Source organism: Rhea americana, unplaced genomic scaffold (assembly GCF_003343005.1).
Source record: "Rhea americana isolate MKP2758 unplaced genomic scaffold, rheAme1 scaffold_36, whole genome shotgun sequence".
Lineage (NCBI taxonomy): Eukaryota > Metazoa > Chordata > Aves > Rheiformes > Rheidae > Rhea > Rhea americana.
The window spans coordinates 5,055,068-5,075,729 of NW_028186490.1; the positions used below are offsets into that span (position 1 = coordinate 5,055,068).

General features: G+C 39.1%; 1 protein-coding gene across 5 annotated transcripts in view; it reads left to right on the top strand.

The window, feature by feature from the left end:
* The window catches only part of ZMIZ1 (zinc finger MIZ-type containing 1), a 342,873-nt gene that overhangs the window by 107,204 nt on the left and 215,007 nt on the right, over positions 1-20,662 (top strand). For all 5 annotated transcript variants that reach the window (XM_085312311.1, XM_085312315.1, XM_085312314.1 and 2 more), the window contains exon 3: positions 2,310-2,389. The gene's annotated coding sequence lies outside the window, so the exon portion shown is untranslated. The remainder of the gene's footprint in view (positions 1-2,309; positions 2,390-20,662) is intronic.

Sequence of the window (20,662 nt, forward strand, 5' to 3'; positions counted from 1 at the left end):
GCTGCCGGCGCCGGGCTGGGCCGCGGGCGGGCCGCGGTCTCACGTGTCCTGTCGGGAGAAGTTTGCCGGTCTTAAGGAGTTCCCAGGTGGCCCCGCTTCTCCCAAATAATTATTCTCGTTTTCAGGTTATCGCCTGCTGCCCCTAATTGTGCTAGTGTGAGTGTTTTGGAAGTCCTAGAAATAGGATGAGAACATTAATCAGGCTTTAAAAAGCTGCTTTTTCTTAGAAACCAAATCTATTCCAGAGCGACCCTGCGAAGCGGTGCGCTGGCAGAGCTGGGGCCGGCAGGAAGGCACGGAGCGGGCTGCGGCCGAGGAGGCAGCGGGAGGCTGGTGCGGCCCGGAGCAGTGCGGTGGGGAAGCCGTGGGGCAGAGGGGTGTTTGTGTGTGGGGGGGGACAGTGCCAGGGTCCTTAGGAGCGTGTTTGAGCCTCGCTTGGGGAAGGGGTGGGCTGTCTGTCCTGTGAATTCACAGGAGTGCTGGTAGGATGGTCGTTTTAAGAGGTGCTTTACAAAACGAAGCGGGAGCTGTGGGTTTAGCAGATGGGAAGAAGTACGAAGAAGTGATGCGAAGCGCTGGCTGCAGAGCTTAGGACAGCGCAGTTTAAGCTGGTGTGAGCAGCCCCCGTCCCTACCCTCTGCCGTCGTGGCTGACTGCTCCTGCCCTTGTGCCCATTCCCTGTGTTGTGTTGGCACAGCTGTTTATGAGACAACGTGCTGAATGAAATTAGTTCCCTGATCCAGTTAACCGTGCAGCTGCACAAATGCAGAGTTGGAAGCAAGCATCCAGGAGAGAAAAGTGAGAGGTAAAGTTTAAGCCGCCAAATAAATGCTACAGACTGATTTGCCAGCCTGTAGCAGTTGCACGGCCTTGAATGAAATCCAGCTCCTAGAGCAGGCGGAACAAAAGTTTATCCTTTGGAGGAACAAAGTTAGATAAATAATTAATTCCAACTTAATTAAAGACCGAGTCTGTATTAGCTGAGAAAGTCATGTTAACACATACTAAATCTGAATCAATTAACATGTTTTTCCTGACTTGTATAAGCAGGACATAAAGCATTGGGGAAAATTTCTGATGAGAATAAGTATGTTCTAGGGGAAAACCTTCACAGTTCAATGAGGCCTTAAAAGCCAATCATTCACCCAGGGTGCCTGTCAATATGTAACTTACCTAAAATTGGCATTTATTGTGGCACAAGAAGAACAGCAAAGCTCCTGTCTGAAGCAGATTGTTCCTTAGTGGTACTATACATATCATTGATGGTACAGTTGTTCTTAACAGATAGGTTTTCAGAGATGTTTTTATTCTCTGTGAATTATTGATGGACAGTGGATATGACTGCATAACAAATACTAAATGCAAATAAAAAGTTGCTTGTAACAACTTGAGTTTTTTAATTTATTCTACATTTTTCATCGAAGTCCAAATGTGACTTTTGCATYGTGAGTTATCAAAGCGTCTGCTTCAACAGTTGTTGGTCATTAGGTGGGATTCTGGATTGGTCTCACAAATTGCATATATCTTTTTTGTAAGGCTTGATTTTCATTTCTCTGTTTGACAAAAAAAWTCTTTCATATGAAAATTATTTGAAAATGAGTCAAAAGAGAAGGCAATATGTATAAGGATTTAGGTACTCATTTTATTCTTTCCTGCAGTATTTGCTGAATTTTAGTGCCTAGTARCATAAACCTATAAGGACACCTTGTCTGAGTGCTGAAACAGCATGTAACAAAATACATGCTGCCCGTAAACATTCCACTGTCTCCTTTTACAGTATTTCTTTATAATTAAAAAGTATTTCCTGGAAGTCACAGTGCTTTGCCAGCGTAATCTGTAAACTGGCTTTATTTTGCTGTAGACAGCATGGTGTTTTTTGTGGTATTTTGGCTTATCCATTTAAGCAGAGGTTGGAGAACTGTTTATTTTTTTAATAACACTTAGCTCTTAACAGTCAGCAAGTACCTTCTTTATAGAGAATGAGAGAGACTTCAGTATGACATTTAACTGAAAAAATACTTACCATTTGACTCAATAAATTTTGATAGAAACCTGAACAGAATTCAGTTATCTGTTCCTCATCTTATTTTTACAGGCAAGAGAACTTTTAGACTGCCGAAGTGATTCTCAAAAGCTTGGGCATGGCAGAACTAGTCTGGAGCCCCAGACACAGTCTCAAATCTGGTGCTCTAGATTTGTTCCTGGGACAKTTAAAGGCCCTTTACTGAAGACCTGCTCTGGAAGCTTGTTCAGATGGCACCATGCTACTCAGGGAATGGACGTATGATCTGTTCATATTTTTATTGCAGGAAAATGGATCTTGTTATGTGAGGGCGTTGAAACAGTCATCAGCTACTGAGAGGAAGACAGACACGTGTGGAATATTCAGGTAGGAAGGTTTTTCATGGTCCATCGGGTGCTCAAATACTTCTGAGCTTGTTTTCTATATAAATACTTACCTTTTCCAGACACTGCATCAGGTTTTATGCTTTAACAGCTGATCTGATGACTGTCAAAATGTATCTGTTGTTTTGAGAAGCAGTCCTGTTGTTTGGTCAATTGATTGCAAAAAGGAAACACTGCAAGCAAAGCTCTCAGCATAAACATTCCTTGGGCTATCCCTGGTATAACTATTGATCCTCATATAGAATACAAACAAATTACTCTTTGGATGGGCCATTCAAGCTGTAAAACAGAGCAGTAATATGTTCTACTTGTTTCCGATAAATATGCGTTTATAACAAACTAGCAATCCCTGAGTACAAATGAATAGTTTCAATAATGATATGTTCAGTATCTCATGTCCTGTTGTACAGAATGAGAAAACAGATAGTGGACACCCCAAGATTCCCATCTTCCCCCTCTTCCTGCCCCCCCCCCCCAAGTTTTTGCATATTTTCTTTGTTGCCCTCCCCTACTTTTACTTTTTAATTTTGTTTTGTTTTAGGAATTTTGTCAAGCAATAGGTAGTCTCACCTTTGCCTTATTTTCAGGACATTGTGGAGCTTCTCAGCGGTTTGGTGCACATCTTAGTTTTCTTGTGGACYAGCTGGCCTTCCAGTCATTATTACATGGGTCCTATTCACTTGTAATCACATCCCCATGGCATTTCYTTATACTGGAAGATATTGTTAAAGAAACTTTAGTGTATTTACAGCTGTTGTGAATGCAGTATAGCAGCTGAAATTAGGGGTGAGGTGTCAGTACCCTTGTGACCATCGCCACCAAGGTGCGTGGATGGTAACAGTCCATTTCCAAAGCAATAAAGTTAATGATCATTAGAGCATAGGTGTTCAAGGTTTTTTGTGTGTGCATTTCTTTTGCTTCCCYCCCTCCCCTTTTTTTTAATCTGCTATATGATGCTCTCATAATCCTTCCCTCCTCCCCCCCCATATTTTCAGTGCTACGCTTTGATGAGCTACGGACAGTTGACCCAAAGGCATTTCTTGATGAACATTTCTGTCTGCTATCAGCCTTAAAAAACTCAACCTTTCAAGAGATGTATGAGAGAAAAATGTGTAAGACTAATATTTATAGGCTGGAAGAGAGGGGAGAGGAAAGAATAAAGTGTAAAACTTGCTTGCAGCAGAAATGCCATCCCTCTTTTACCTCTGATAATTAGAAGCATTTCTGACATGACTACTAAAGCAAGTTAGCGGAGTGTGCCTGCCATTTGCTGTGCTTTTGTACTGCAAAGCTATTTTCTTTTCTATGTAGTGTTGCTTTGTTTTAAGCCAAAACACAAATTTCAATGGACACCCAACTATTGCAGTATGATTCATCCCTACTCCCACATTTTAAATGATTACTTGCAAGTACTTACACATGATTATTTGTAAAAGTGAATGCTTGTATTCAAGCTCACATTTTTAGTAATTTTTGGTAACAGTAAAGGTCGTATGCATAAATTCTTTCATTAATAGCGCTGTAAGTTTCATTAATAGACTGGAAGTTCAGATGGTTTTAACTTGTGCCATGTTTTTTTACTGGGAAAAGGTCTTGGCTCTATTGAGAAAAACAGTAGTACTGAATGTAACTATAGTAGCAGCTTTAGAGAATATTTAAAATGTTTTCTGTGGAGCCTTAAAAATACACGATATGTTACGCCCACTGAATATTGGTCTAAGACTCTGGTCTTTTCTTATAAAATCAGTATGTGCAGACATAGAAATGCAGCCCAATCATTTTTAAAAAGCAACCCTGTTTTAAAATTAGGCACTTGAAAGTCTGCAGAAGGTTTCCCTGGACTTGGATTGTGGTTTAAAAGGGAAAAAAACATCCCTTTTCTATTCCATCAAGAAACTCAGGGAAAWGAAGTTGCTTGCTGTGCCTTCAGGTCACATGGCCTCACTGCTGTAGAGCTGGAATGTTTGCTGTGGTATTTCCGGAGGCTTCATAAACACGCAGAAAGAACAGGGGTTTTAGAAAGACTGTTTTATTATTATTATTTTCCTTTTTTTTGGCAGCAAAAATACATTACAGTTTAGATCTTTTTGTATTAATTTGGAATTCACATTTTTTATCTAATCAAGCCAAAGAATTTTAATAATTTATCTATTTTTTAAAGAGAAAGTAAAAAAAAAAAAAAAAAATAAAAAAAAAAAAAAAAAAAAGAGGCCCTGTTTTTATTGCTGCATTTGTGTAAAACTGCTTCTTGCTGAATGTAATTCCTGGCAACCTAAATATTAAACCTAACTCTGCTATTTAGATGGTCTTAATGGTTCACTTTTGGCATGTGTCACTGTAAGTGGCATTCTGTAATCTGACTTGATAGCTGTCATCTTGCAAACTAGAGTAATGCAAACAAAAGATGATCACTCAAACAAGGTTGCAGTGAAGAGCCATTTCCTAAGCCCTGCTGCTGCRGTGTAGAATCCCCAAGTCAAATTAGAAAAGCACTGAATTACTTCTGGCTCCTGGGATACAAGAGTTAAGATTATGCAGACCTGTTCTTTCTAATTTTGAGAATAACAGATGTTCCTTTTGAGACTTTGCAAACACCAACTCAAACTGGGATGGACTGTGAGAACCTCTGTATTAGTCTGTAGTGTCACAGATATGTCATCTCGAAGTGGCAAAGCGGGGTGAAGTAGACCCTGCAGTCCCTCTTACTCCTCTGGACTGGAAGAGATGGCATTTTCCTCTTCCTCCTTCCCTCCTGCTTCCTCTCCTCCCTTCTGCCTTACCATTGCACTGAGCTTCTTGTTGAACCAGGACAGAGAACTGATCCATTTTAAAAATAACCCTGCAAAAATGGGAGGGAGGGGGGAGGWTGAATGAGTATTTTTAGCTTAACCAGTTCAGTTCACTATGTAGCACTGCAAAGCTGTCCTAATACAACTGGGGAGGAGGGGGAGATGGCAGTGCAAAGGGAGTTTATAACAAGTGGCCAGAGGCAGGAGCTGTTTATTTCAGCTTTACCCCTGAGAAAAATGATCATAGAAACATTGCAGTATGCAGCATGAGGCTGTACTACAGATAGRTGACTGAAAGCTAGTGGAAATTTTATAACCATATCAATATGGATTTGTTGCTGATTAGTAATTGCATCAGAGGTTACAAAAAGAAGCAGAGATTGCCACAGAGCTTTTCTTTAAAGCACAAAACATAACTGTTTCCAAATTCAAGTGCTGAATTGCYGTATTAGCAGGAGTCTCTGGGTAGAGCTGGAATTGAACAAGAGCTTGGCTTCTCTGTATTAGCAGCAGGACTGACTTCCTTGTTCCTTTTTCCTCTTCCCTTCCAAACKTTTTGAAGCTCATCTTTGGTGTGACTTTAATTATTTAATGATACTGCCCAGGTGCGGAAGTGTAGCATCAATTACTTTATTAAAATAAGAGTTCTGTTTGAATAAACGTGTAATACCAGGTTGCCAYATGTGCCACATTTTCTCCCTCCTGCTGCCTATCGTTGCACACCTGTGTGGGCAGGTGAGAAAGCAACACAGAAAATCGTAGGACAAGGACTTTGCAAAAGGCAGAGAAGCAAAATTATGAATTGAATTAGCTGGTAAGGTCTTAGGGTAGGAAGAAGAATAAGGCAAAGATACAGCAGGGAAAAAAGGCTGGAGTYTGGGGAAGGGAAATTGCCCTTCCAGAAACAGCTGTGTTGAGAAAAATAGATGAAAGAAAATATGGGCACCTTTGCATCTAAAGTAATACAGAAAGAATTGGTTGACAACATTGTGATAATTTTGGAAGTGCTGTCATGCTGTCAGGGTAGGCAGATAAGGTACAGCAATTGCTGCCTTGGCCACTGATGTTTGAGTCACTTCTGTTTGCTTTTCTGCTATCTATAAAGCTGTGTTGAGGCATGTTTTGACTCTAAAGGCAGTGAATTAAACCATTAAATGTTCCCACTGTTTTCAGAATGTGATATGCACCTTGCAAATCRGTATTTGGGAAGTGGGGGTGGAACGGAAGGATTGGAGAACAGATAATCCAATTTTTACTTCTGCTTACCTTGGTGGATATTGGGAAAAAAATCTCAGATCCTGTGAYGTAAAAATCATACTGTGATAATTGGTCATTTTTGCCGGATTGGCATAGTCTGGAATGTCAGTACCCATTGGGATATATTTAGAGAARGCAAGTGAGAGGAAATGGTATGGAGATAGAAGTAATCCTGAAGTTGTACTGGACAGCTGCATGTGGGGGRAAAATACTCTTYCAGTGATCGGTTTTAATATAAATGCCCTAGAATTTATGAGTTATCTTTCTGAAAAGTAAAACTTGATTCAAAGGCAAAATGTATTTTAAGTTAAATGTTGTCTGTTTCTACATGTTTTTTTCCAAAAGAACACACAACTGCAGAGAAATACCCAAGAAATATATAGTRTAATTGAATAAAATGTTAACTTTTGTCTTGCTTCTCTTCAGTCCTGTGCTGCTTGGTAAAATTCTCTAACACCTTAGTAAATTTCAGGTGAAAAGGGAGAACAAATCCAGGTCTTTAGGTAAAGGAAGCAGTGTGTGAGCGCTTCATTTTTTGGAAACATTCCAATGTTTTGTCTTTTTCCTTAGTATATCTTAATGTTTTGTAAGTTCTGTGCATTTATGAGAATGTGTAAATAGTCCCTAAAGTTATTTTTTATTGGTAATGTGTATATTTGCATAACTTTTCATGTCATTTGGCTTTGCTCCTTGCCACCTAAGTTCTCCCAAGTCTTTTTAAGGAAATTTTGTGTAGGTAGGCCAAAGGAAATCGTAGTTGAAACTTACTCTGGGAAGCTCCACATTCTTAATTGTCTTTGACATTGGTTGAGAAAGACATAGCTTCAGCATAGTGAAAAGCAACCAAAATAACTTACATTTTTAATAGAGTTCTCTATCTTGATGAATTTATACTGACAGGACAGTATTGGTTAAAAATAAATGAACCTTCTGCAGATACACTGCAAATTTATCCTAGTTTTATATTGTCTAAACAGAAAACAAGGAGACCAAAAGAAATACGCAGTGTAYAAATATATCATGTAAACAAGCCTTTTAGTATTTAGGTGGTACTTTCAGCACATGTCTTTTTCTGACATTTTTAATGATTTGCTTTAAACCATTAGGCTATCCTCTTCTGAAGGGCAACAACGTAGAAGCAGTATTCAAATAGTCTGCTCATCATCATGTGAGTCCACAGGATTTTGCTGTATCCTGTACCAGAAATATTTTATGTTGMTACGGAGAAGCTTTTCATGGCGTTTAGAAGTTTATGAAAGGACAGGGAAGAGGGAGGAGAAAAAAATCCTTTAAGCACCTATCAGTGACTAAAATGCTGYCTTAAATCATAAAGATATGTGACTGAAATCTGTGTATCCAAATGTGTAAAGTATTACATGAAATGTGAGCAGGTGTATGGCCCAAATCGATWATCAGGGATTATCAGGTCAAAGTATTTAAACTAGTTGTACTCTCTTGRGAATGTGTAGTTTGCACTGTAAGACTTTTCAAAAAAAAAAAGATTTTGAGGTAACAAATCATAGTAAACCTCTGTGTATCCAATGTAAGGTAAAATCTCACAAATAAAAATAAACCTAATTCAGCTTTGAAATGTGACTATGTAGAAAGCATATCTACAATTATCACATATGGTTATTTCTCTTCCTATGCTGTACCTGTCCTTTCCAGTGGAAAGTGTAAACAAGTGAAAACTAAAACTACTGCTTTACAAGTACAGTTAGAGGAGAAAGAAAACAGACATGAACAGTAGCAAAGACGTGAAGTGTTTGCCACAGTGACAGTTTAGTGGCAATGAGTTCAACAATATAATTAAATGTTGAATAAAAAGGTATATCTTTCTGTTGCCTTTTCAYGTGGCACTTTTAATTTAATGGAATATCTTCTCATTCTTTTGTTGTCTACTGGGTAGGCAGAAGCTAAATAACCTCTTTAGGCTGTTTTCAGTTTAGTATAGCTTTTGCATTGACCATTTTATTAATATCATTTTAAATATAAACAGATTTGATCTCTTCATCCGTTCTTAATTCTTTTTTCYTGATCATTTCATTACTCTCCTTTGATTATTGTCTCACTTTGCTCAGAACTCAATTACTTTGCCTTACAAGATAGTGCTGACCACTTTCTAGGTGAACATTGCCCCTAATATAAACTATGATGAAAGGAACTCTTTTTGTTTTCTCAGGTTCTAGTCTAATAAGAGATATTTTGTTCTCTATGCTCTCCATCTTCTTTAGGATTCCTCTTAAACTACAGCCAAGGCCACCAGTGAAGAGGATTCTCCTTTTGCTTGGTAGGGTTGATACCTGCCTGGTGGCAATCAGTTACAGTCCGTTGAACATCTGCTATATGGTAATATCTTTCAGTCAGTATTGCACTGGAGCTGACATGAGTTGATGACTTARGTGATATGCTCCTTATTTCCATTATCAGTTCCCAGAGTCATACAGTACTTTGCCCTCCCCTTCCCTCTTACCCTGGCTTAGTATTTGGTACTTTGTTTCTCATACTGCCTTTGAAATTCCCGCCTGGAGATCCCCCTTCTCTCCATCTGCTCTCAACCCTCATAGGCGTCAAACTTGCATCCTGTCGGTTTGCTTTCAGAGTGTTTTGGAGTTCGTATCGAAGGGAAGACATGGGCCTGGCGGTAGGAGGGTACACCCCAAGAGAAGGATATACCTGTGCGGTGTTCTGTGGGCAGATGCGAGCTTGATCTGTGTGTCTTTGGCTGGCCACATTCTGCGTGGAGCCACACCAGAAGCCCCATAGCCTTCATTAGCATGGTGTTGAGCCCAAGCTAATAAGCTCTGTCGCTCGGCAGGGTGTATTAGATCAAGCTTACTGCTATGCTAATTTTGCTTACACAGCTTCCAGTTTGGAGCTGGCTCCTTTGCAGTTGGCTTGGATGGTGGCCAGGAAGGCTCGCCTGTGCCTGCAATATGCCATGTAGACATACACACATCCAGCACTTGAAAAGTGTCTGTCAATAGCAGGAAATTATATTTGGAGGGAGTGGAAAATCTTTGGGCTAGCTACATGAATAAACAAGGACAATATTAATGAATGAGGAAGTAGGTAACAGTTTTAATGAGGAAAAAGATTAATTATTCCAAATAGAGATTTACCACCACACATCTTTGTTCCCTATCTTTGGCCCCCTCCTGTTCCTCATTTACCACTATTTTTGATCATTTATTTTGTTTTTTTTTGTTTCTTTAATATATTTGGTGGGAACATTCCCCAGGTTTAAAGAATTTGATTGTAGGAAAAGTGACTAGCCTGGTATTCTAGCTGCGAAACAGCAATTAACTTGAACACAAGGTTAGAAATGGGCAAAATTCCAGAGGGGAGAGGTTTGCTTTTACTATTAGCCCATTCTTTGTTTTTGTCTACCTTTCCCCTACTTTGTCTGTTAGCAAATTAGACAGTACATTGTTTATAACTAAGTATCAAGGATCTATATCTCTTAGTATTAAAGTGCTGTAGTTACAAAAATCTAAATATATAAAATAAATGCTAGTAACAGGAATTACATGTATATAAAAGGAGAAAAACATAAAAATAGAACTGTAAAAAGCCRAAGTTTGTTTACTTAGGTTTGGAAAACTAGAGCTCAGCATGGCTTGAAAGCCACATCCTCAGCTGGCATAGATTGGTTTAGTTCTGATTTCATCAGTTACCAGCAGCTGTGTTGTTTACTTCAGCTAGAATTTGTCCCTTCAAATATCAGGAAATTTTCTGTCTGTGAAGCAGYGGAGAGTAGCTAGCAGTACAGTCAAGGACTAAGAGCAGGTGAGTGCACATATATGCAAATTGTGAAACATTAGAGAAAACCAGACTGGTTGTCTCTTATTATGAAATAATAAAATGATTCATCAGCACATCACTGCAAACTCGCTTAATATTTGAGCTAATTTTTCTCAAATTATTACTTGGTCCAAAGTCCAAAGTTTTCCTGTGTTTCATAAGCCTTGATGCACCACTGCATTAAGGCACTTGACTGTTTTGAGCCTATTTCTCCATTTGAGCAAAACCCTCAAAAAGACAGTATCAACCTTTTTTCCTAAAATTGCTATTGTTAAAACAACTGGGTGAATGTATCTGTGCAAAGGCACAGTTGCGTAACGACTTAGCTCCTTGAATTAATTTGAAATTTAAGCAGCATTGAGTGGTATTTTAGTGGCGCTCTAATCCTGTCCATTGCTTGTTAAGTCTGCAGACTATACCGCCACTGGAAGAAGAGYCCTGTAGTATTTAAATGACACTGTAACAGTATGGTATTATATTCAGGTCATTAGGGGGCATTGTGCAGGATTGTAGTTATCTGGCAGAATGTCAAGGGTGAATCATATAATCTGTGTTTCTTTGCCTCTCCAAATATGTAGATTAGAGTTTTTTTTTTTTTAAAAAAAAAAAACAAACAAACAAAAAAACAATTACACCTAACTCACCAGTGTTCTTCCTGTGTCTCAGCCCATCATACCGTCTGTATGCTGCTTGTATTGTTAACAAATGCAGAGAGTGACAAAAGGGAAAAGAGACATGATGGTTGATGGTGTAGCTGGAAAAAACAGATTTTGAAGGACTTGCACTTCAGTTCTGGTTTTCAGAGTCTTTTTGAAAAGGCTTGCCTCAGCTGGAGGAAGACCTAACAAAGTGTAATTCTCATTTTATTGAGAATTTTTCTGTATGAATCAAAGCAGTTGATAGATAAGCATACATCTGAGCATTTCACTTTCACAGCAGGTATCATTTACTGTCCAAAACGATGAGAAATACCGAGGTCCAAGGTTAATACTTTCCAGCACAGATCCCTAATGTTAATCTCCTGAAGAGGCAGGGCACTCTTCTGCGACTGAATGTCCAAGGGAGATGGACACCTATCTCCTACCGCTTGTGCCTTRGAAGACTCCTTCTAAGATCATGCATATGGTCTCTTGTAGCTATTCTGAACCTTCTTCTCAAATGTSCTTATCAATCAAGCAGCTCTGGTTGAATTTAGAGAGAGATGTTAGGCTGTGAAAAGCATCTGTTTTCAGCAGCTTATTGCTATCTGTGGCTGGAGTTACTGTCTTCAGATCTGCAGGCTAAATATGATTATTCTATACACCATTAGAGACAAAATGAGCTGGGTTAGTTTAAAAATAAAATAAATAGTAGTTTTRGATCATTTTTTTCTGCAAGAAACTAGGTGGCCTTAACAGAAGTAGCCTAGCTGACAGGTAGGAAATAAATTCCAGTRCAGGCAGTGACTCTTCCCTCATCTTGCCTTCACTGAGTTTATCTACAACTTCTGAGATGATGCGAATGTAAGAGAAAGCAATCAAASTATCAGTTAAGGCCAGTGAAGATGAAGTGAAGTGCAGTTGGGTCAGAGGATGATAAACTCTTCAAAAGGCAGASCTAAAATCCTGTGTGTAGGACATGTGAGTAGGGTCTGCTCTTTCTGTGCTCCAGATTGTTTGGCAGAGATCGGGGCAGGGGGACCCAAAACAACCCTTTGCTTATTTGAACAGATTGTTTTTCTTTATGCTAGAATATTGCCCAAGTTCCTGTATAGTGATTTCTTGCTGTGTTTCATGTGAAATTTTTAGAAGAATCTCRGAGCAAGAGGTGTGTTTAGTGTTGAGGGTATTGGAAATGACTTTCAGGTCCTCTTTCCAAAAATAGSCTTAACTTATTAGGGAATGTTGCAGGACTCATATTTCTACAGGAGCACTGGATATGCTAATGGGGAAAATGCCTTACTTGGCAGAGTTCTTGCCATAGAAGGCAGATAGTATCAACAGGTTAAACACAGATACAGACATAAAGTCCATGAACAAATACCAAAAGAAGCAGGCAGGAATGTTCTCTCTAACATCTGACTGTGGATACTGGGAAGTAAAACAGGAATAAACTGCAGATAATGGCTAGACTCATGTGCCCTCCCTATGTATCTCCTGGTGTCATCATTGCAGACAGAATAGTGACCTGGATGGACCGCAGGATTAACTCAGCTTGGCATGTCGTATGTTCCAACTGCATGTTATATTCTGTCATACAACAATCCTTAAAATACTGTTCATGCTATATTTTAGATTGTATCAAGGACTGTAGAGAGCCAGGCCACTCTTCTGTTTACTAATTTTCCACATGACTAAAGCAGTAAGACTGCATATTGTATGGGGATTTGGGGAAGTTAGTGTTGGTCTTTGTTCAAAAATGGGCTCAATTCATGCCAGTATGAGATGTGCTGAATTGCCCAAGACCTATTTAAACTTTTCATGTTCATTTTTATGGGAGTTTTAAGCAGTTTGCTTCTGCAGAAGATAAATTTTTCACTAAAGCTTAGTGGACTGCCATCTCTCACTTTTGCTGTTGCTTTAGATACATTAGCTTGTGCTTTAAAATGTACAGCAAGAAGCCACTTCTGCTCCACCATTTCTGTTTGATGTTTTTTGAAGCGAAAATCAGTGGAGTTTCTTTAAAAATGTCCCTAGACAAAGAGCTCTCCAGAGAGAGGGTCTCTGTGCTGATCTATGTGGTTAGTAATTACTCCTATGAGCTGTCATTTTTAAGTAAAAATAGAAAATGTTAAATATTGATTATACATCTGTATACCAGATCTCTAGAAGCATGTAGATAAAATGGATTCAGATTGCATTTTCCCCTCTAATTTGGCACAAAAAGTAATAGTTTAACTCTTGGAAAAGTATGTACGAGCACATATGGCTATGAGCTTGTGCTTTATGTAGAGAGTTTTATTCTACTTATATAGTTAAATGAGGTATTACTAGGGAGTCTTCTGCATCTCAATTTCCTGCTAAAAGGATATGTGCTTGTTATCATGGTCTGGCAGTGAGCAAATAGCATGAAGTTCAGGATGCAGAGATCATTGCTGTTCCAATCAAATGTGTGCTCTACACCAGGTATTTAATGTAGACTGTATGCACTAGAAATGAAAAGTGGCCTGGCACTTAATATTACTATGCCAGTTATACATCTTCAATATATTTGCTGAGGCTGCAAAACTTTTTTTCTTTGACACTAAGGTTAACATAATTCAGCATCTCTCCGTCTTGACTAACATAATCTTGCTGATCTCACCGGTGCTACATAGCTAAAGCATGTTTTTCTCACAGCTTATTGAGGGCAAACATTTGGAGTATAGGCTTCAGTTTGGCTTTGGCAATGCAATCCACTGTTTCTTTTTGGATGCAGTCAGTTTGAAACACTGGTGGCTGTATTTTTGGCACAGAAACTTGTTGCACCAACTTGTGCCTTTAGCCTCTTATAAGGACTGGTCAGGGAGATGCAAAGATTGCAGGTCTGGTTGCAAAACCCACATATCTTAAAAGATAATGCCTATATAGTAAGCTCTGAATACTTGCATAATAAAGTAATCATCCTGCAAATCATTATGTTCCCTCAACAGGGAACCTCAAAAGTAGATCTGACATAAATAGAACTTTTTTTTTTTTAATAGCCATTATCAATTGGCTTTAAGTATTAGCAGTATTTATCTGAAGCTGAACTGATTTCAGGTTCATTTTCCAGTTTCTTACAGAAGGAAGATTCTTTACTCGGAATGAATCTCATTGATGAATTGAGGAGGATATTTTAGAAATAAGAAGTGCTGTGAAGTTTCATTTCAATGTTTATTCCCTTCCTGCACAGTAGGGTTCATGGTTGTAGATAATAGATAGTGTCAAATTGTGCCTCAGTAAAGATTCTGAGTAACCAATAACTACTTTGTTTTGTAACCTGCTGACCGAGATTTATACTGGTCACAAGGGAATGGACCAGATTTTCTCATTTTGGTGTATAAAGGTTGCTGGATTCTTGCAAACAGTTCAGTGGGTTGTGTTCAGTTTTGGATATTAGTCAAGGACGTACCTTTGACAACATCTAGCATTTTTTGAAGGTTTTGCCTCCATTTTCTGTAGCTCGTGGACTTATTTCTTTGCATATAAATACATACACAACCAATTTACTACTGTGACGTCTATGTAATCCCATAAGCTATCAGAACTGCTGCTGTGATTTTTATAGTAGTAATGTTTTGTGATGGAGATGGTATACGTTGCAGGATGTCTGCCTTCTTGCTTTTGCAAACTTGTATTGTTGGGGTTTTGAGGTTTTTTTGTTTTGTTTTTGGGGTTTTTTTTGGCAACACACAAACACAGAGCGCGTTGTCTTGAAGCTTCAAGGCTAAATGTGTGAGCACAGGTGTCACATTTCTAGCCTTTACATGCAATTTGAAATACTTGTTCAAATGTAGAGACTGTACATTTATGAAATACAAATGCACAGAGGGTGCCTGTACTTTAAAAGTCTTATGAAAATGCCTGTGAGGTGAGGCCACAGTATCTTCTGAAAACACTTTTTATGTTCTTGAACTTTAGAGTTCTCAGTCTTTGAAACTGGTATGAATGACAGAATGCCTTAAATACCTCCATATGTGTTTATACTTAGTAGGTATAAAATCACTTGCACTGAACTAACTTAGTGCAAAGGAGAAACGTCTGCTAAATTCACTTCCATGAAGTTGGTGGTTCTCTTAAGTTTCTATGCTGTGGAACAGTGGCCTCCCCACAGAGAGGGGAAGAAATATAAGGGTGTAGCAATCAATTAAATAGACAAAGTGAGTGAATTGTAGATAAATAAAAATGAGTGACAAAAAAGATGATGGAAAACAAAAGACTTCTGAGCAAAGAATCTTGGGCAGTGCCCACTTCTCCAAGATGGTGCCAAATTTCTGGAAGAATCAAAGGCTTTACTCTCAGCAGAGAGACTGAAAGAAGATTGAGTTCAAAAATAGCTTTGGGTCGAACAGGGGGAGGAGAGGGAGATAGTGCAATCACTCAGATGAGAAACTTCAGATAATGTTTTAAGTGTCTGAGATGTCATTGAGAGAACCAGTGCTTAGAAAGAGACCTGCCTAGCTTATATTTTCACTGTAGAGCCACATGAAATCAATACTTGAAATAGGCTGCTCCAAATGCAGGTTGTCATTATACCGTATTTACTGGTCTTATTGATCCTCCTTTTCCATGTGTGTGTTGCTAGCACTTCTGAGGCCACATGCCTTAGTTGTCTCGTGTTGCAGTAAGCCAAGCCGTTCTAAATCACTCCTAATGACTTGTGGAGGGAAATGTCTCTCCTGTTCCTTAACTASTTAGGACTTTTAGGAGGACATTGAAGGCTCTTGCGTAACGTAACCCTTGTACTTGTGTAATATAAACTGTGTCCTCACTTGCAAAGTGGGTGACCTGTGAAATGGTGTGTATGCTGAAGGTATACTGTAATCCCGACCACTCCTATATCACCTCAAGGTCATGGCTGAACTCTTTCTTTTGTAATGAATGGATAGAACTGATGTAAATCCAACTATACAGGACACTGAAGTCAAAACAAGTTCTAATCGAAAAAGTTGTTTCAACCAACCTGCTCTTGGAAGTATAGTTGTATTCGTATTAATGCAAATTTTTATACTATTCCTCCGGATTTAACCAGTTTGCATTTCTTAGGAATAAAGACTGAGTAAGAGCCTTGGGTRTTGCAGGGAATATGCGTCCTAGAGGTAAGTTTGAGTGGCAGCTCTTGAGGTTAATTGCTACATAAGGATATTTCCATAGAGTGTGACCAGCTAAAGAACATTGTTTGCAGCGGTGCCTTACTGTTAACGCTGTTCAACCCTAATCTGCAAAGATCCTGGTAAGAGTAAAAGGGTAATTTGATTTCCATGCCATGATTTTTGGCTTCTTCTGCTCTGCCTGCCAGAAATAGTGCTGGTAACTGGCTGTATTTTCAGGGAGTTGGTTTCACGTACCCCAGGMCATAGCCTGAAGTAAACAGTTGATTTTGTTGGTTACATGTGGTTGTCAGTTGATAATTTCAAAGACCGTCACAAAATAAAGTCTGAAGGAAGTTGTATAGTGAGCAGTGCGACTGGTGTCTCTGCCTCTGCTGCAAGGTAATGTAGCCTCATATAYAGTGTGGTCTACGGAAGGAGTTTGGGCGGTAAGTTATGACACATTTGTGGCATAGGAAATGGCATAATGTTGTTAAGAGTCTTTCCACGTACATATTAAAAATGAATGGAGGACTTGATCTCAGGCACAGAGAAGTGTTTTGACTACACAGTCTCCACATTTAGAAACAAAGTAGGACCTAATATGCTAAAAGGCAAGATTTATAATTTTATTCAAGGTTTTTAGGAAGTTGAGTCCTTGACAATCTTAGCAGACAACTGTGGTTAGGTTCTTGAGGAAATAAATGTCTTCTGTAGAGTAGTCCCTTCAATATTTTAGCTGGTTCATAAAAGAAAAAAAGAAAAGCTTAATGCTATCGAATGAGATACAACAGTCTGAAAACCTCTGCTCGATAAATTGGTGCATTCTTCAGGAARTCGATGATATTTCAAAAGCTGTTTCTTCAGATAGCAGTCACTGGCTTAGTTTCCCAAATGAATATGGRATTTGAGCATTGAGAGAGGTCTGTATCCATTTATAATGGTGCTGGGTTAGTATACAGAGTTCTGGGCTTATCTCATAAGGGATGCTGACACACAACAAAACTAGTAAGTTTCAAGCAGCAGTAGTGACCTTAAGCATAGCTTAGTTTGGGTGTGAGGTTTAMTTCAAAGGATTTGATGTTTCTTCCCTCTCTCACTCCCTCGCTTGCTGCACCTCTCATTTACTTTAAGCTGTGTAGATATTTTTTGCCTTTCCTCAAAACTGTGAAAATGAAGCGCTGTCCACTGCACAAAATTGTGTTTTGCATTTAAGTTGCTCTGTAGAAAGAACATTGGGACACACATGACTAGTTTTTGTTTTGTGTATAATAGRTTGTAACTGTATCTTTTGTAAATGAACATTTATAGGTTATTTCTGTTAAACGATTGAAAGTTACTCTAGTAAAAGAAGAGCAAGCACTTCATTATGCTCCCATGTGGAATACAGAAGTGTTCAAGGCTGCCTGTTGCTGCTGCATTAAGGAGGGCTGTAGAGTGCCAGGAGTCAAATGTGCATGCAGAGCTGATCACCCTTTAGCACCCGAGAGATGTGCCAAGAAACATGAAAGCTTTGGGGTGAAGTTCAGGTTTTAAGACATGGGTAGTAGCAGCTGTTGTTTGGTCAGTCAGAATATTTGTGATTTTCAGTCTTCCTGTTGAAATGCCCTTTATATCTGGTATAAATAGGTTTAGCTCAGTTGGTTAGAGCGTGGTGCTGCTAGTGCCAAGGTCACGGGTTCCATCCCCCTACGGGCTATGATGCGGGTTGGACTAGATGGTCTCCAGAGGTCCCTTCCAACCTTACCRTTCTATGATTCTGATGATATCTATGAAATAGGCATTGCTTTCTTGTATTGAGCCACTTTTTAAGTGACCAAATAAGTAGGGGAGCTGATTTTTGCACTGAGCAGCTTTTTCATGAACTGGCATAATTCCAGCTAGTTCCACTTTCGTATCTGCCTAATAATAAAATAAGTGATCTATGGTGTTTGCACATGAGCATCTTGCAGTTAATAGTTACTTGTCTTCATGACTGCATGTGCRTGGGAGGGGGTTTGGTTATCCCAGTTTTACAAGAGACGGGCATAAATTGACTTGTATACTGTGTCCTCGCTGTCTTATAGTGCTCCATGGAATGACTATGTCTTAAAGCTTTTCAAAAACTGCAAGGGGGGRTATTTCACATTATACCATGCTCTATTCTTAAAGGAGTCAAGAGCAAATCGCTGCAATCATCTGGCTGGAAAGAACATTGATTTTTTTTTGCATTTTTTAATATCTAAAAGTCTTTATCAAAATTAATGTTTTCAGAGTCTCATACTGCTGCAAGAGGCTTGTGTCTACTGAYCCAAACCAGTTCAACTGTTTTTTCTTTTGAAGGGAAGGTGTATCATGTTGTTGTGTAGCCAACCTTGGCACAATGCCTTCCTCTCCCCAGCCTCTTTTGTCCCTCTTCCTACCCCTCCACCCCCAATTTTTTTTTCAGAGCCCTTGACTTGCTGTTTCTGGGGTGGCAGCAGCAGCTGCTAGTGCTGTCCTGTAATTCTTCCATCTTGGTCACAGGGGACTGGAAGGGAAAAGACGATCTGTCTCGGCAGCAGTCCACCAGCTGCCACTACAATGTGTAATGCGCAAATTTGCAAAATACAGCTTTTAATTTTGCTTTGTAGTCAGAATGAAAAACTAGAGCACACCACCACTGCCATCATTGATTGATTAATAGAAGTCTATGCTCCCTGTTCCTTGGTTCAGACTGAGACAAAAAGTACTTGAAAGTGGCTAAAAGTAAGAGGAGAAAATCCTGACAGGATTTCAGAATGATGTAGTATTTAACAGTACAATGTGCTGTTTGTGTGCTTGAGAATACACTGTGGAAAAAAGCAGGTAGTARCAAAAAATACTCAACTACATCAGAGTTTAAAATCCTGTTACTATCCTTGGAGTCATATTACTGTCCAAGTATTCAGACAAACWGAGTTTTGTTGTTAAAGTGTCAACGAGTAAGGGAGTTCCACAGATTCTAGCACAATCCTCAAAACATACATTGGAACATGTTTTGGGTTTGGGTGTTTTTTGAGAGAAGAAAGAGAAGAAAAGTTGGAGGGTATCGAGCAGCATAGTTACTATTTTTTTTTCTCTGCTAGCCCTGAAGTTTAATAGTAGCACCAAAATCTTTTATTCTCTGGATCCAGTCATGTACCCTGAGTAAGGGAGTAGCACATAGAAAAGGTAAGCAATCCCCAAATTCTTATTAGAAATGTATCTATATAATCTCTTYAATGTATATTTATGAATGACAAATCTGTTTGTACAACTAGCAAAACATGGGCTGAATTTGTGAAAATTTATTTGCACTGAATAATTTGACTCAGGAAATAGCGGGTAGTTCAGAAGACTTGAACCATAAAGCACTATTTAGCTATAAAACTAATTCCTGTGGTTGTGGCACACATTGTTGGCCAAGTAAGATAGTTGTGCACATAGCTGAGAGAACTATTTTTATCACAAGTCAATTTTGTAGCTAGTGTCCCTAGAGACCCCATTGCCCTCTTTGTTTTTGTTTGTTTGTTTGTTTAATACTCTGAGGTCCTTTGTCACAGAAGTTGCACAGGAACTGTAATGCATGAAGTCTAGCACAGAATCCTTTATATGTCAAGTCGTTACGGAGAGCGTGAGATGGTCTGTGCCTGGGTGTCCATGCTGGTGGAAGAGCTAGAGGCAGCTGGCTGTCTGCTTTCCTCAGTTGGTGTCGTTGGGAGCGAGGGACTTGGAGAAGCCAGCTGCCATGTTGGCATGACTGCTAGAGACAGTGCGCGTGGGACATCAGTGATGATACCAGTTGTGGACTGCTGCTCTATCAGCATGTGCTACTGAATAAATCCAAATTCTGAGCAATCACTGATCTCATTTTGACAGTATGTCCACATTTTAACTATTCTGCTGAACATCTGCGAGTATACTAGCATGCAAGTTGTACTACTTTGCTACTACATCAAATTTGAACTGAAGCTTCAGATACAAATTTGTTTGGCTTTAGGTGTGAGCAAATTGAATCCTACCTTTGTGGTTAAAGTTAACTCTACCAATAATGGCATGGTTTAATCTTGTACTTATCCCCAAAAGCACTAGTCACATTTTTCTACATCTATGTGATGCTAATGTCAACAATCTTAAGTGAAAGCATTAGGAAACTAACTCCACAGACCATGCTGCTCTCAATAAAAAAGCTGTACAGATATATTGGGAGAATGAAGCTAAATCTAGGTGTGTCCTTGGGACTCCAAAAAATAATTTAAAATAGTCTACAGAATCAATAAAGCATACTATGTGCATATGTGTGTGCACACATTATCATGTATGTGTTGAATTTTTTTTTAGCATATGAGAAATACACACCCTTTTGTACACTGTGCTTCTAGTTGCAGGGCAAATACAGCAAAAAGAAATGTTTTATAAGGTGACCCATTATTTTGGCACCGGGGAGGTAAGGGGAAGGAAGAGGTGTGTTTGCCTAAAGTCTTTCCTGAGATATATATATATACTTACATATATATACACACATAAACATACATATAGAAACACAGTATGCTTGACTATTTATGTAAAAGTGGTGGTCAGTGCTCTTACCTAATGGGGAGAGAGGTCAAATACAGCAAAGTGCAGACATTTTGTGTCGTTCAAATGCAGTGTTTTGAGCACGCTGCCCACACACTCA